Source organism: Pantherophis guttatus, chromosome 3, assembly GCF_059756535.1.
Source record: "Pantherophis guttatus breed Tessera chromosome 3, ASM5975653v1, whole genome shotgun sequence".
In the NCBI taxonomy this organism is placed as follows: Eukaryota; Metazoa; Chordata; class Lepidosauria; order Squamata; family Colubridae; genus Pantherophis; species Pantherophis guttatus.
The window spans coordinates 194,528,108-194,539,907 of NC_142065.1; the positions used below are offsets into that span (position 1 = coordinate 194,528,108).

At 42.9% G+C, this 11,800-nt stretch overlaps 1 long non-coding RNA gene across 1 annotated transcript; it reads right to left on the reverse strand.

Annotated features, from left to right (window-relative positions):
* Window positions 1-5,859: 5,859 nt before the first annotated feature.
* LOC148114950 (uncharacterized) lies at window positions 5,860-11,221 on the reverse strand. The gene is made up of 2 exons (XR_015733435.1): window positions 10,716-11,221; window positions 5,860-6,246 (listed from the first exon to the last, which is right to left on the reverse strand). It is a non-coding gene; the product is annotated as an uncharacterized LOC148114950 (long non-coding RNA).
* Between the last annotated feature and the right edge of the window lie 579 nt (window positions 11,222-11,800).

Here is an 11,800-nt window from a genome sequence, read left to right on the forward strand (position 1 = left end):
GGTTTTTCAGAAGTGGTTTGCCATTGCCTCCTTCCTAGAGTTGAGAGAGTGTGAGCGGCCAAGGTCACCCAGCTAGCTTTCTGCCAAAGGCAGAACTAGAACTCTAACTGGCAAAATTATTTCAATGTAAATCATGGTTTCTGTTTGAGGGTCATTGCCACAACCAAAGTATTTTCTCCAAGTTCTAGTTAAGGACAAAGCTCACATCTAAATTTTATGTATCTTGGAATCTCTACCTGTATGTCATAAGAAAAATGTTTTTTTTGCCAATGTGTAAAGAAGCAATCATACCTCATCTCACGTGCACAAATGGGAACAGTGCAAGTAGTGTTCAGTATTTAGTGTGTAGAATAGATACCAACAGTTGTCCGGTGTATTTAGACTTTTTTCCCTTTATGTTCATGCAAATGATGGATCACTTTTCTAGATAATTTCTTTCTTTGTAACTTTTTTTTTCATAGCAGCAAGAATCCTAAATATATGCATACTGTTTGACTAAGAATGAGACTTATGCACATTATTTATCTCCCCTCCTTCCCGTTTCAATATTCCTTGGATATCCACATGTATTATCTCAGTGTAGGTAATTTATTCATTCTATATGTCAGGGAGCATCCTGAACCTTGTGTGCTACCACTATCATTTACTGAAGCATAAAACACCTAGATTAATAAAAAGACTCTTCAGCTTCTTCTAGCTGCCCTTCCAAGTCTTTAAAAAAAATACTTCAAACTTTGTGAGTCCTTTGGGAACTTAGTAGCAAATAAAAATGAGATGACACTATATGATTACTGCCATAGCAGTTGGGAGGAAGAAGAAACTCATGCTTTGAGGAGTTGTTGGTTTTTTTATTATTTTATTTTAAATCATTTTTAAGGCCAGCATTTGATTACAAAAGGTTAGAACACAGCAGCCAGTTAGGGAGCTCATCACAACAACTACAGAAGAACAGACTGCAAGAAAGTACACATAACTAGATAAAGTCAAGCTAGTAGGTTACCTGGCCCCATGCGCAGCCGATCTAATTTTCTTGCTGCTTCCCATTTAATCCTCTGTGGGGGTGAAGTTTGGATCAATATTTTTGAAAAGGTGAAAATTACAAAAGGATTCCATTTAGCAAAACACCTTTAAAAAGGCAGTTCGGGTTTGTTGAGGTTTATGCTGTGAGGTTAAGCCCTGCATTACCCAAATACGGTTAAGAAGGAAGAGAGCAAAAGAAAACATTTGGAGTTTCTTCCCCCTTTCTTTCTTTCACACTGTTCAAGATCAAGGTGCCTCTACATAGCAGTAAGCAATGTGAGATTTTTTACACAGCAGTGTTCTTCAGACTTCAGTTGCTAGACTTCCCAGCCAATCTAGCTACAGATAAGTTACTTCTGTATAATTCATACTTGCAATCCTTTGAAGATGCTGAAATGCCCAGGAGAGGTGAGAATCCTGAAAGGTGAAATCCAACAGTTCCAGAAGGCATCCTGAGGGAGGTAGCTTAGTAGACCAGCTGAAGAAAGTCGAATTTTTATATATCCAGTTTTATATCTTCCCCTTACTTTTATTTGCAAAGGATTAGACATCTTCTTGCACTTTGCTTTATTTCTCTTGAAAGCTCTTATCTTTTGACTTGAGCCAGGACTAAAGGAACGAAAGCCTGGAGTTTAATTGAAATAAAGATGAATAGAGTTCTAACAGAATTAGTAGTTCCTGCTTTACATTTATATTTTTTTTAAAAAAATAACTTTCTTGCCAGAATTTGGACAGTAGGGAGTTTACATTTCTTCATAGGCTTTTAAGGCTGAAATCCTACAATAGTTACTTGAAAATGAATTTCACAGAATAGATTGGAATGTGTATTTGAGTAAACAGGCATCAATATAGGTTCTTAAGGGCTTCTGTCAGCGACTAGATTTTATTGTGAGTTAGATGAATTTATTTACAGATAGAGAACAATAAGTGGTGTTTGTTTGTTTTTAAATTTATGCACTTAGGAATTCTCGCTTTATTTGTATCAGGTGATTTGTATTTTGAAACAAGGCAAAAAAACAAACAAACGATTTCTAGCATTGCCTAGTTGTCCATGAAGTCACCTGGATGAGAAAAAGAAAGCATAGATAAAACTAATTTAGATTGACAGGATGCACCATACTTCTTGGTTCCTTTTTCTCCTGTAAATCATCTCCCTTCAACTCATTCTGCCAATATTTGTTTTGTGATTTTATTCTCATTCATTCTATACGACAAAACCACCTTAGATGCGGTGGCGGAGTGGTTAGAGTGCAGTACTGCAGGCTACTTCTGTTGACTGCCATCTGCTGCAATTTGGCAGTTCGAATCTCACCATGCTCAAGGTTAACTCAGCCTTCCATCCTTCCGAGGTGGGTAAAATGAGGAGCCAGATTGTTGGGGGCAATAGTCTGACTCTGTAAACCACTTAGGGGCTGTAAAGCATTATGAAGCGGTATATAAGTCTTAGTGTTATTGATATTAACATACTTCTATACTGGTCACTCACATTTCTATTTAATACACATTTATTCAGCACCTGTTCATTCTTGAGTCTATCTCTTCTTGTTTCACTGGAACAATATTGTGACAATTCCATGAAAAAGCACTGCCTTACAGCCTCCCTGAATGTTGGAGAGAAAAGGACTATTCTTAATAGTCGTGCAGATTATTTCAAAGCAAGGAAGACTTCCGGACTTCTACAGTCCTGAAATATTGTAGAAATATTTCAGGACTACAGAAATAATAATATTGCATTGGTAGCAGATTTGATAGATATGATAGATAGATATATAGACAGACAGACAGACAGACAGACAGACAAATATGATTTATTACAGCAACTTAAAACAACATCTCCCCTTTTATGATCCTGTAATCACTTAATTCAGAGTAGAGTCAGGTCAAAAGGATGGAGCTGAGTGTTTACTGGCCAGATTCCCTTCCTGACACTACACAGAGTTTGCAGCAGATTTTATTTTTTATTTTTTTTGCACCCTAGAAGAGAAACCTCAGCCACTACCTAGGATTGAATTCTCAGCCTTCCAAATGGGAAGCAAGCATCTTCACCACTAGGACACCATGCCTCTCAAACTTAAAATAAAATAGCAGGACAAAATGTCCAGATGGCTAAACAGCACAAAATAAAAACACTCATTACTGTAAGTAAAAAAAAAGAAGAAGAAAAGAGAAAAAGAGACAAAAATGGATGGGAAACGATGATATATTACAAAATTTTATAGTATGTAAATTCCAATTAGTATGTAAACTCCAATTAAAAAAGCAATAGCTATAACACAAAATGTAGCTAATTTCCTGGAATCTTTACCAAACTGATGACTTTATAAAAGTGTATGCCCTGTGAAAGTGTATGACAATACAGAAATTTGAAATATATGTTCAGAGGTGATGAAATTGAAACAGCAGTGGTATGTGACATAAAAGCTCTGGCACCTAAACCTTGAAATCTTGGTTTATCTTCATCCCAAATTCTTTCCAGGCTGGCATGTATAGAATACACATGTAAGCAAATAAATACATACATAAATAAAACAGTATATCTGCAGTAAGCCTGATTAGACAAACTATGGTATTTCCATGGAAAAATGTGAATGTCCAGGAGCATGACCTGTGCCAGAGACCCTACTCCCAAAATTTGCTAGAAACATTATTTTAATTGACATATTCTTAAGTGGGCTTTGGCAGAGATAGTGCCAGTTCTAACTGAAAGAGAGCAATGAAGTATGAGATTCAGAATGTAGATCTCAGCACTTTAGATCCTATTGATTCTTGTGCAGGAATATTCTTGTATACATTACACTGTGCACAGCATAAGATAAGACTTTGCCTTAAATTATTTAATTGGAGCAGGCATCTTAAAATCTATAAGGCAGCATAGTAAGAACTGCTTAGCATATTTTGTTGATAGATACTTCAAGTAATGCATTGATTCACTATCAAAAAACCTGACTGAAGTCAGCTTGTTCCCTTGCTTACAATTTTCACTTGGATCATCCAGTTAGCAACCTTTAAAGAGATAAACCACATATAGCTTATTAACCTGAGCAAGATGATGGAATAATAGCTAGCTGAGTTAGTCTTATCCTCCTTCTTATATATTTTAATTATGATTGAGTTACTCCAATATTTGGAGGTCTGAAGAGAGGTTTTGGTGTGGGTAAATAAAGGGATCGAAACAGAAGTTCATAATTTATAGTAATTCTGGTGGACTTGCATCAGTGGTGGGTTTCAAAATTTTTTACTACCGGTTCTATAGGTGGGCTTGGTGGGTGTGGCATGGCTTGGTGGGCGTGGCTTGGTAGGCGTGGCAGGGGAAGGATACTGCAAAATCCCCATTTCCTCCCGATCAGCTGGGAGTTGGGAGGCAGAGAATAGATGGGGGCAGGGCCAGTCAGAATTATTACTACTGGTTCTCTGAACTACTGAAAATTTCCACTACCAGTTCTCCAGAACTGGTCAGAACCTGCTGAAACTTACCTCTGACTTACATGCACACATACAATATATCCAAGGACTTTGCTTGCCATTTTTTAAACTGATGAATTAGACAGCATTTCCAATTCTAAAATGCAAAACCAATCTTGTAAAGAATCAAGAAGAAAGTAGTGTAGATTCAGGTCTATGGTTGGTATGTAAAATAAGGTACTTAAATGTGTATGTCCAATTTCTGATGGTATTAAGACTATGCCCCACTGTTGAAGAAGGAGAGGAAACAATGCTCCAGAACAAAGATGGATGTTGGGGGTCCTTGTGTGTGAGTACCATCAGTAGGAGCACTTTGAATTGGTTGCCTGGTGCCTTAACCACTAGGTCAAACTGGATCTCCAAAGGATCTTTCCTGTCTACTTGTTATTAGCAATATGGTCACACATGCTCTCGTTACTTCCTGCCTGGACTACTGCAATGCTTTCTACATGGGGCTCCCCTTGAGGAGCACCCAGAGGCTCCAGCTGGTCCAGAATGCGGCCGCGCGGGTGGTTATGGGAGCAGGGTGGCGCTCCCATGTGACCCCCCTCCTGTGCGAGCTGCACTGGCTCCCGGTGGTCTTCCGGGTGCGCTTCAAGGTTTTGGTTACCACCTTTAGAGCGCTCCATGGCATTGGACCGGGGTATTTACGAGACCGCCTTCTGCTACCAATAGCCTCTCACCGACCAGTACGCTCCCATAGAGAGGGGCTTTTCAGTGTCGACTGGTGGCCCCCTGGGGGAGAGCCTTCTCTGTGGGGGCACCTACCATCTGGAACGAGCTCCCCCCGGAGATATGGAGGATCCCAGATCTGTGCACGTTTCGTCGTGCTCTCGAAACATTTTTATTTCAGCAGGCTGGCATGGCCTAACTCTCCCTTTTAAATTTTTAAATCATTTAATCTGTTTTACAAATTGGGTGTTTTAAATTTGCTTTTGGCCAAAATATTTAATAATTTTAATGGACTTTTAATGTTTGTACTATCTGTGTTTTATCTTGGCTGTTCACCGCCCTGAGTCCCCCGGGAGTAGGGCGGTATAGAAATTTGACAAATAAATAAATAAATAAATAAATAAATAAATAAATAAATAAATAAATAAATAAATAAAATAAATAGTCGTTGAAATATACATATTAGAAAGAGCTTGACTGTTTAGCTGAGGCTTTTTTCCTATTTACGTTGGGATAGTTGCTGGAGGTACAGAGCTGGGTTACATCTTTTAAATGGTATTAGGATGTGGCTTATCTTTATTTAATACATAGTCAGAAGTCAAAGAAGGAAGCAAACAGCCCAGAACATGTCATCCCTTGCAACCAGCACCCAGATAAGCTAATACTTCCTTCAGTATCCAGGAAAGAAAACCCCAAACTCAAGCATTTTGAAGAATCTGGTACTTTTACTGAATATGAAAAGATTAACATCCCAGTGAAAAGCTGGAAGTGATCAAAACGCGCGAAATGCATCTACTAAGCTTCTTCCCCCCCTCGTGTTTATAGTTTCTCAGCCAATCTAAAGGTCTTCCAAAGGTCAGGTGGCAACACGTCTGGCAGCGTCATCCATCAGGAATGTCAAGACAGTTGGTCGGCCATCCCCTTCTGAAATTTAGTTTTGATTCCCACGAAGTCCCCTCCTACAAAGACAAACCCCCTCCTGCTCTCTTCCCCCCCTTTGCTCCATACCTAATCCCTCCCCGTTTCTTATGGCAGCTAAAGCAGGAAAGCTGATGCTGACATTCGGCCCCTCTTGCAGAAGAGACGTTAGTCCTAATTAAAAAGAAAAAGAGAAAGAGAAACAGAATATATACAATGATCAAGGTTTATCAGGGTATTTGGCATAGAACTGTTGAACTTTCTTGGGAGCTCGGACATCCCGTTTATTTACCCATTCAGCCTGAGATAGTGGAAAATGTTTCCAGGCAATCAGATATTGGACTTTACCATGGTGTTTTCTAGAGTCCAAGATTTCCTTAACCTCAAAATGTTGCTCCCCTTCTACGAGGATGGGAATTGGAGGGTTGCTATGATCAACCCTTAGGGGAGATGAGTGTTCAGGTTTCAATAAACTAACATGAAATACAGGATGTATTCGTCTCAAGGTTTTTGGTAATTCTAATTCAACTGTCACTGGATTTATCAGTCTGATCACACGGAATGGTCCTACATACTTAGGCCCCAGCTTTTTAGACCTCTGGGTGGTTTGTAAGTATTTGGTAGACAAATAAACTTTATCCCCCACTTTGTAAATGTGAGCTGGGGACCTTTTCTTATCGGCTTGTGCCTTATGAGCTCGGTGTGCCTCATCTAATGCCTTCCGAGTCACTGTCCAGGTGCTCCTTAATTGTTCTATCCAATCTATCAAAGAGGGATTTTGGGGATCATCTTGAGGTAACTCGGGAATGGGTACAAAATCCTGGCCCGATGCAACCTTAAAAGGGGTGAATCCGGTGCTACTATGCACAGAATTGTTATACGCCACTTCTGCAAATGGCAACAAGTCTACCCAATTGTCCTGTTGGTAATTCACGTAACATCTAAGGTATTGTTCGAGTACCCCATTGGTTCTTTCACAAGCACCATTTGTCTGAGGGTGGTGACTGGAACTCAACCCCTGTGCGGAGCCTATCAATCTTAAAAATTCTCTCCAGAAACTGGAAGTAAATTGCACACCCCTATCAGAAATTATTCTTTTCGGAGACCCATGTAGTCGGTAAATCTGCCGAATAAATAACTTTGCGAGGGTTTTTGCTGAAGGGATCTTTGAGCAAGGTATGAAATGTACTTGTTTAGAAAACAAATCAGTTACTACCCAAATGACAGTGCAGCCCTCACTGTCGGGTAAGTCCACCACAAAATCCATAGATATTTCCTTCCATGGGGCGTTCGGTCTAGCCACACTTTGCAGTAATCCAGGAGATTTTCCTGGAGGTCTTTTAGCCGAGGCACATACTGGACAGCTAGCCACATATGTCTGTATGTCCTTTTTTAGTGCAGGCCACCAAAACTGTCTCTTAACAAGATGTAAAGTTTTGACAAACGCAAAGTGTCCTGCGGCTTTGGCATCATGCGCATATTTCAATACGGTTGGTCTTAATGTGGTCGGAACATACAATTTCGATCCAACCCAAGCTAGTCCATCGCGAAGTGTGCATTCATTCGAGTGGAGTTTAAACCACTCGTCAGCTTTTAGTGCTTCTCGTAACTTTTCGAGTAAATCCCCTGAGAGTTCTGGATCGGTTTTACTCTGAGCTCTGGTAGTGACAGGTGTTGCCAATTGCATTAAGGGGATCATTGGTTGAACCAGTTCCTTCTTTATGCTGTTGTACTGTGGCAATCTGGAAAGTGCGTCTGCCATGAAATTTTTTCCCCCAGGAAGGTAACGTAAAGTGAAATTGAAACGCTTGAAATGTTGGGCCCAGCGTGCCTGTTTGGGTGACAATTTGCGTGGTGTTTTTAATGCTTCTAGATTCTTATGGTCAGTCCACACCTCGAAAGGATGTTTTGCCCCCTCCAAAAATTGTCTCCATGTTAACAGCACCCATCTGACTGCAAACGCTTCCTTCTCCCATATGGCCCATCTCCTTTCTGTTTCAGATAGTTTACGGGATGTGTAAGCACAGGGTTGTAATATTCCATTCTCATTCTTTTGCAAGAGTATCGCTCCTACGGCAACGTCGCTAGCATCCGCTTGTATTACAAAAGGTTGTTCTATGTCGGGGTGTTTGAGCACAGGTTCAGCTGCAAACAGCCGTTTCAGTTTTTCGAAAGCGGCCTGACAGACATAGTCCATTCTAGTGGTTTCGAGGGTTTGGGTTTTATTTCCCCTTTTGTTTTGAGCAAGTTTGTAATTGGCAGTGCGATTTTTGCGAAAGAGGGGATAAATTGTCTATAAAAGTTAGCAAACCCTAAGAAACTCTGTAACTGTTTATGGGTGCGTGGTGCGGCCCATTCCATTACTGCCCGGACCTTTTCCGGATCCATCTCTATTCCCTCATGCGATATACGATATCCAAGATAGTCGATTTTGTCTTGATGGAATTCACATTTAGAAAGTTTGGCATAGAGTTCAGCTGCTCTGAGTTTATTCAAGACCGCTCGAACCAATCTTATATGGTCGGCCATGTTGTCAGAATAAATTAGAATATCGTCCAAATAGACCAACACCCCCTTATATAGATGCTCATGCAACACTTCGTTGATCAACTGCATGAATACGGCCGGGGGCCCCTGTAGTCCAAAAGGGAGTACTCTAAATTGGAAACACCCCAGTGGGCAATTAAATGCTGTCTTCCATTCATCTCCCTCTTTTATTCTCACTCGGTAGTATGCCTCTCTTAAATCAAGTTTGGTAAAAAATTTTCCCTTTCCTAAATGGGCCAACATGTCCTTCATAAGTGGGAGGGGATAGACATTTTCCACGCAAATGGCGTTCATGTTTCTATAATCAACAACTAATCTGAAGGATCCATCTTTCTTTTCGCGGAACATTACTGGCGCTGCTACCTTGGGTTTGGCTCGTTCGATAAATCCCCGTTCTAAGTTTTTGTCAATAAAATTCCGCAATTCCTCCAATTCTCGAGGTGTCATGGGGTATATTTTTGGTTTGGGAAGCTTCACCCCTGGGAGTATTTCAATGGTGCAGTCAGTGGCCCTGTGGGGAGGCAGATTATCAGAAGCTTTTTCACTAAACACTTCCTTGAGGTCCCAATATTCCTTCGGAATTTTCTCTTCTCCCTCAATATAGTTAATGGCTACTGCGGCCCCTTCTGGTCTTATGTCGTCCCTTAGGGAGGGGCCTTCCTTTTCCGGAGGTGGTTCTGCCGTACGAATGCGCAGGACCCCCGTTTTCCAATTTACTCGTGGGTTCCATTTCCGAAGCCAGGGCAGCCCTAGAATTAGGGGCCTTTCCATGCCAGGGGCTACAATAAAGCTGAGCTTTTCTATGTGATTCCCCAACTGTAGTTCGAGGGGTTCGGTCATAAAACTAGCTGGGCCCCCCCCTGCAATCGACCCATCTAATTGACAAAATGCAATGGGTCTTTTTAAAGTTTTCAGTCTCAGTCCCATTTCCTCCACTACTTTGGGGCTAATTATGCACCTAGTGCACCCCGAGTCCAACAGGGCTAACAATTGCGCGTGAGTTCCTGTGGAGGGCACCCTTACTTCTACGGGGATGAGTAAGGGTTCTTCCGTGTGACTCACCCGTTCATCGGTGTCCGAGTCGGAGTCTGTGTCGCTGTCGTCATCGTTGGTCGGAGTTCCCAACTCACGCTGGTTCCGGGGAGTGAACTCAACGACTTCTCCTTTCAGGGTGGTGCCGCGGGTTTTGGCGGGTATTTTATCGCTTTTCTTTTGGCTGGCCCCGGTGGCTTTTGGCGGTGGTTTGGAGAAACATTCGGCCGCCCGGTGACCCTCCTTCCCACATTTGAAACAGGTGAAGGGCTTTGACTTGGGTTTGAATTCGGTCTTCCCGCCAGTCATCTTGGCCGCCCCCTTACGGTAGAGAGAGGATGACTGGTCCCCCATCCGCCTTCCTCGGAGTTCGCTCCGTTTCAGCTCGATCTCCACATCCTCAGCTACTATGTACCATCTATCCAAATCATCGGGGACCCCCATGCTCCTGCAATCTCGATATATCTCATCATTCAATCCATCCTTGAAACTCTCCAAAAGCGCCATTTCTGACCAGCCTGTCATATAAGGTGCCAGTTCACGAAACTCTTGGATATACTCTGCCACCGGCCTCCGGCCCTGCTGAATGCTCTTCATTCTGAGTCTCGCCTTTCGTTCAGCTAAATGGTCTTCAAAACGTCTTCTAAGGGCCCTCATGAACTGGTTGTAATTTCTCAGCAGGAGGGAGTTGTTATTGTGGAGAACTACCATCCACTCAGCCACCACTCCCTCTAGGGCATTCGCAACGCTTCTGACTTTAGCCGCATCTGTTTCGTAGTCCTCCCCCCAATCCTGCATGTGGTTCCACACTTGGGTCAGGAAAAATCCCAAGGTTTTAGGATTTCCATCAAACTTTCCAGGAAGGGGGGGGATTTTTGGCTTTTTACGTCTGCGGGGAGGGGGCTGCAGGGCTGGGGTTCTCTGGCCGGCTGCATCTCTTCCTCGAGCTGCCGAAGCCTGGGATGTTCCCTCCTCAAACTCTTCCTCTCCCCCGCAGGCTGTCTCTTCTGCCTCCCCCCTGGGGTCTGCTTCCCCCTTCTCCACAGGAGTTTCAAAAGACTCACGGTTTTTTCTGCTTTCTTCCACATCACGGATAAGCTGCAAGGCTTGATCTATCATGAGACGTTCCTTCTGCTGTTGCATCCACACTGCCTCCCTTTTTCGGGGTCTGGAAGTCGTCACTCCCCGGGGATTCTCCCCCCAGTCTGGCAGTCTGCCCACACCTTTGGACCATCTAGCTTCCTCCGGTTCCAAACGGAGTTTTTCCAGCCATTCTGCAGTTTCTCTTTCCGACTGGAGGGCGGTTGAAGTCGCTGCCCCCATCTTCCCTTCGTCATCACTCCCTCGATCTGACATACTTTGGATTTTCAGTCCCCTCGGGTTTTGTCCGGGATGACTGAGATGACTTCCAGCTTAATGTCAGGTATGCTTCCTTCAGTATCCAGGAAAGAAAACCCCAAACTCAAGCATTTTGAAGAATCTGGTACTTTTACTGAATATGAAAAGATTAACATCCCAGTGAAAAGCTGGAAGTGATCAAAACGCGCGAAATGCATCTACTAAGCTTCTTCCCCCCCTCGTGTTTATCGTTTCTCAGCCAATCTAAAGGTCTTCCAAAGGTCAGGTGGCAACACGTCTGGCAGCATCATCCATCAGGAATGTCAAGACAGTTGGTCGGCCATCCCCTTCTGAAATTTAGTTTCGATTCCCACGAAGTCCCCTCCTACAAAGACAAACCCCCTCCTGCTCTCTTCCCCCCCTTTGCTCCATACCTAATCCCTCCCCGTTTCTTATGGCAGCTAAAGCAGGAAAGCTGATGCTGACAAAACTAGAAAAAGCACCAAACAATCAGGAAGGTACTAGTGGTGGTATTCAGCCGGTTCTATCTGGTTCAGGCAAACGGTAGCGGTGGCTGCAGGAGGCTCCGCCCACCCATCCAGATATCATCACGTCCCATTTTTGACACTCTGTGCATGTGCAGAAGGCCCTGCGTGCATGCTCATGTTTGCGAACCAGTAGCAAAGGTAGCAGAATACCACCCCTGAACCACACCAGTGGTGGGATTCAAAATTTTTACTACTGGTTCTGTGGGTGTGGCATGGCTTGTTGGGTATGGCTTGTTGGGCATGGCAGGGAAGGATACTGCAAA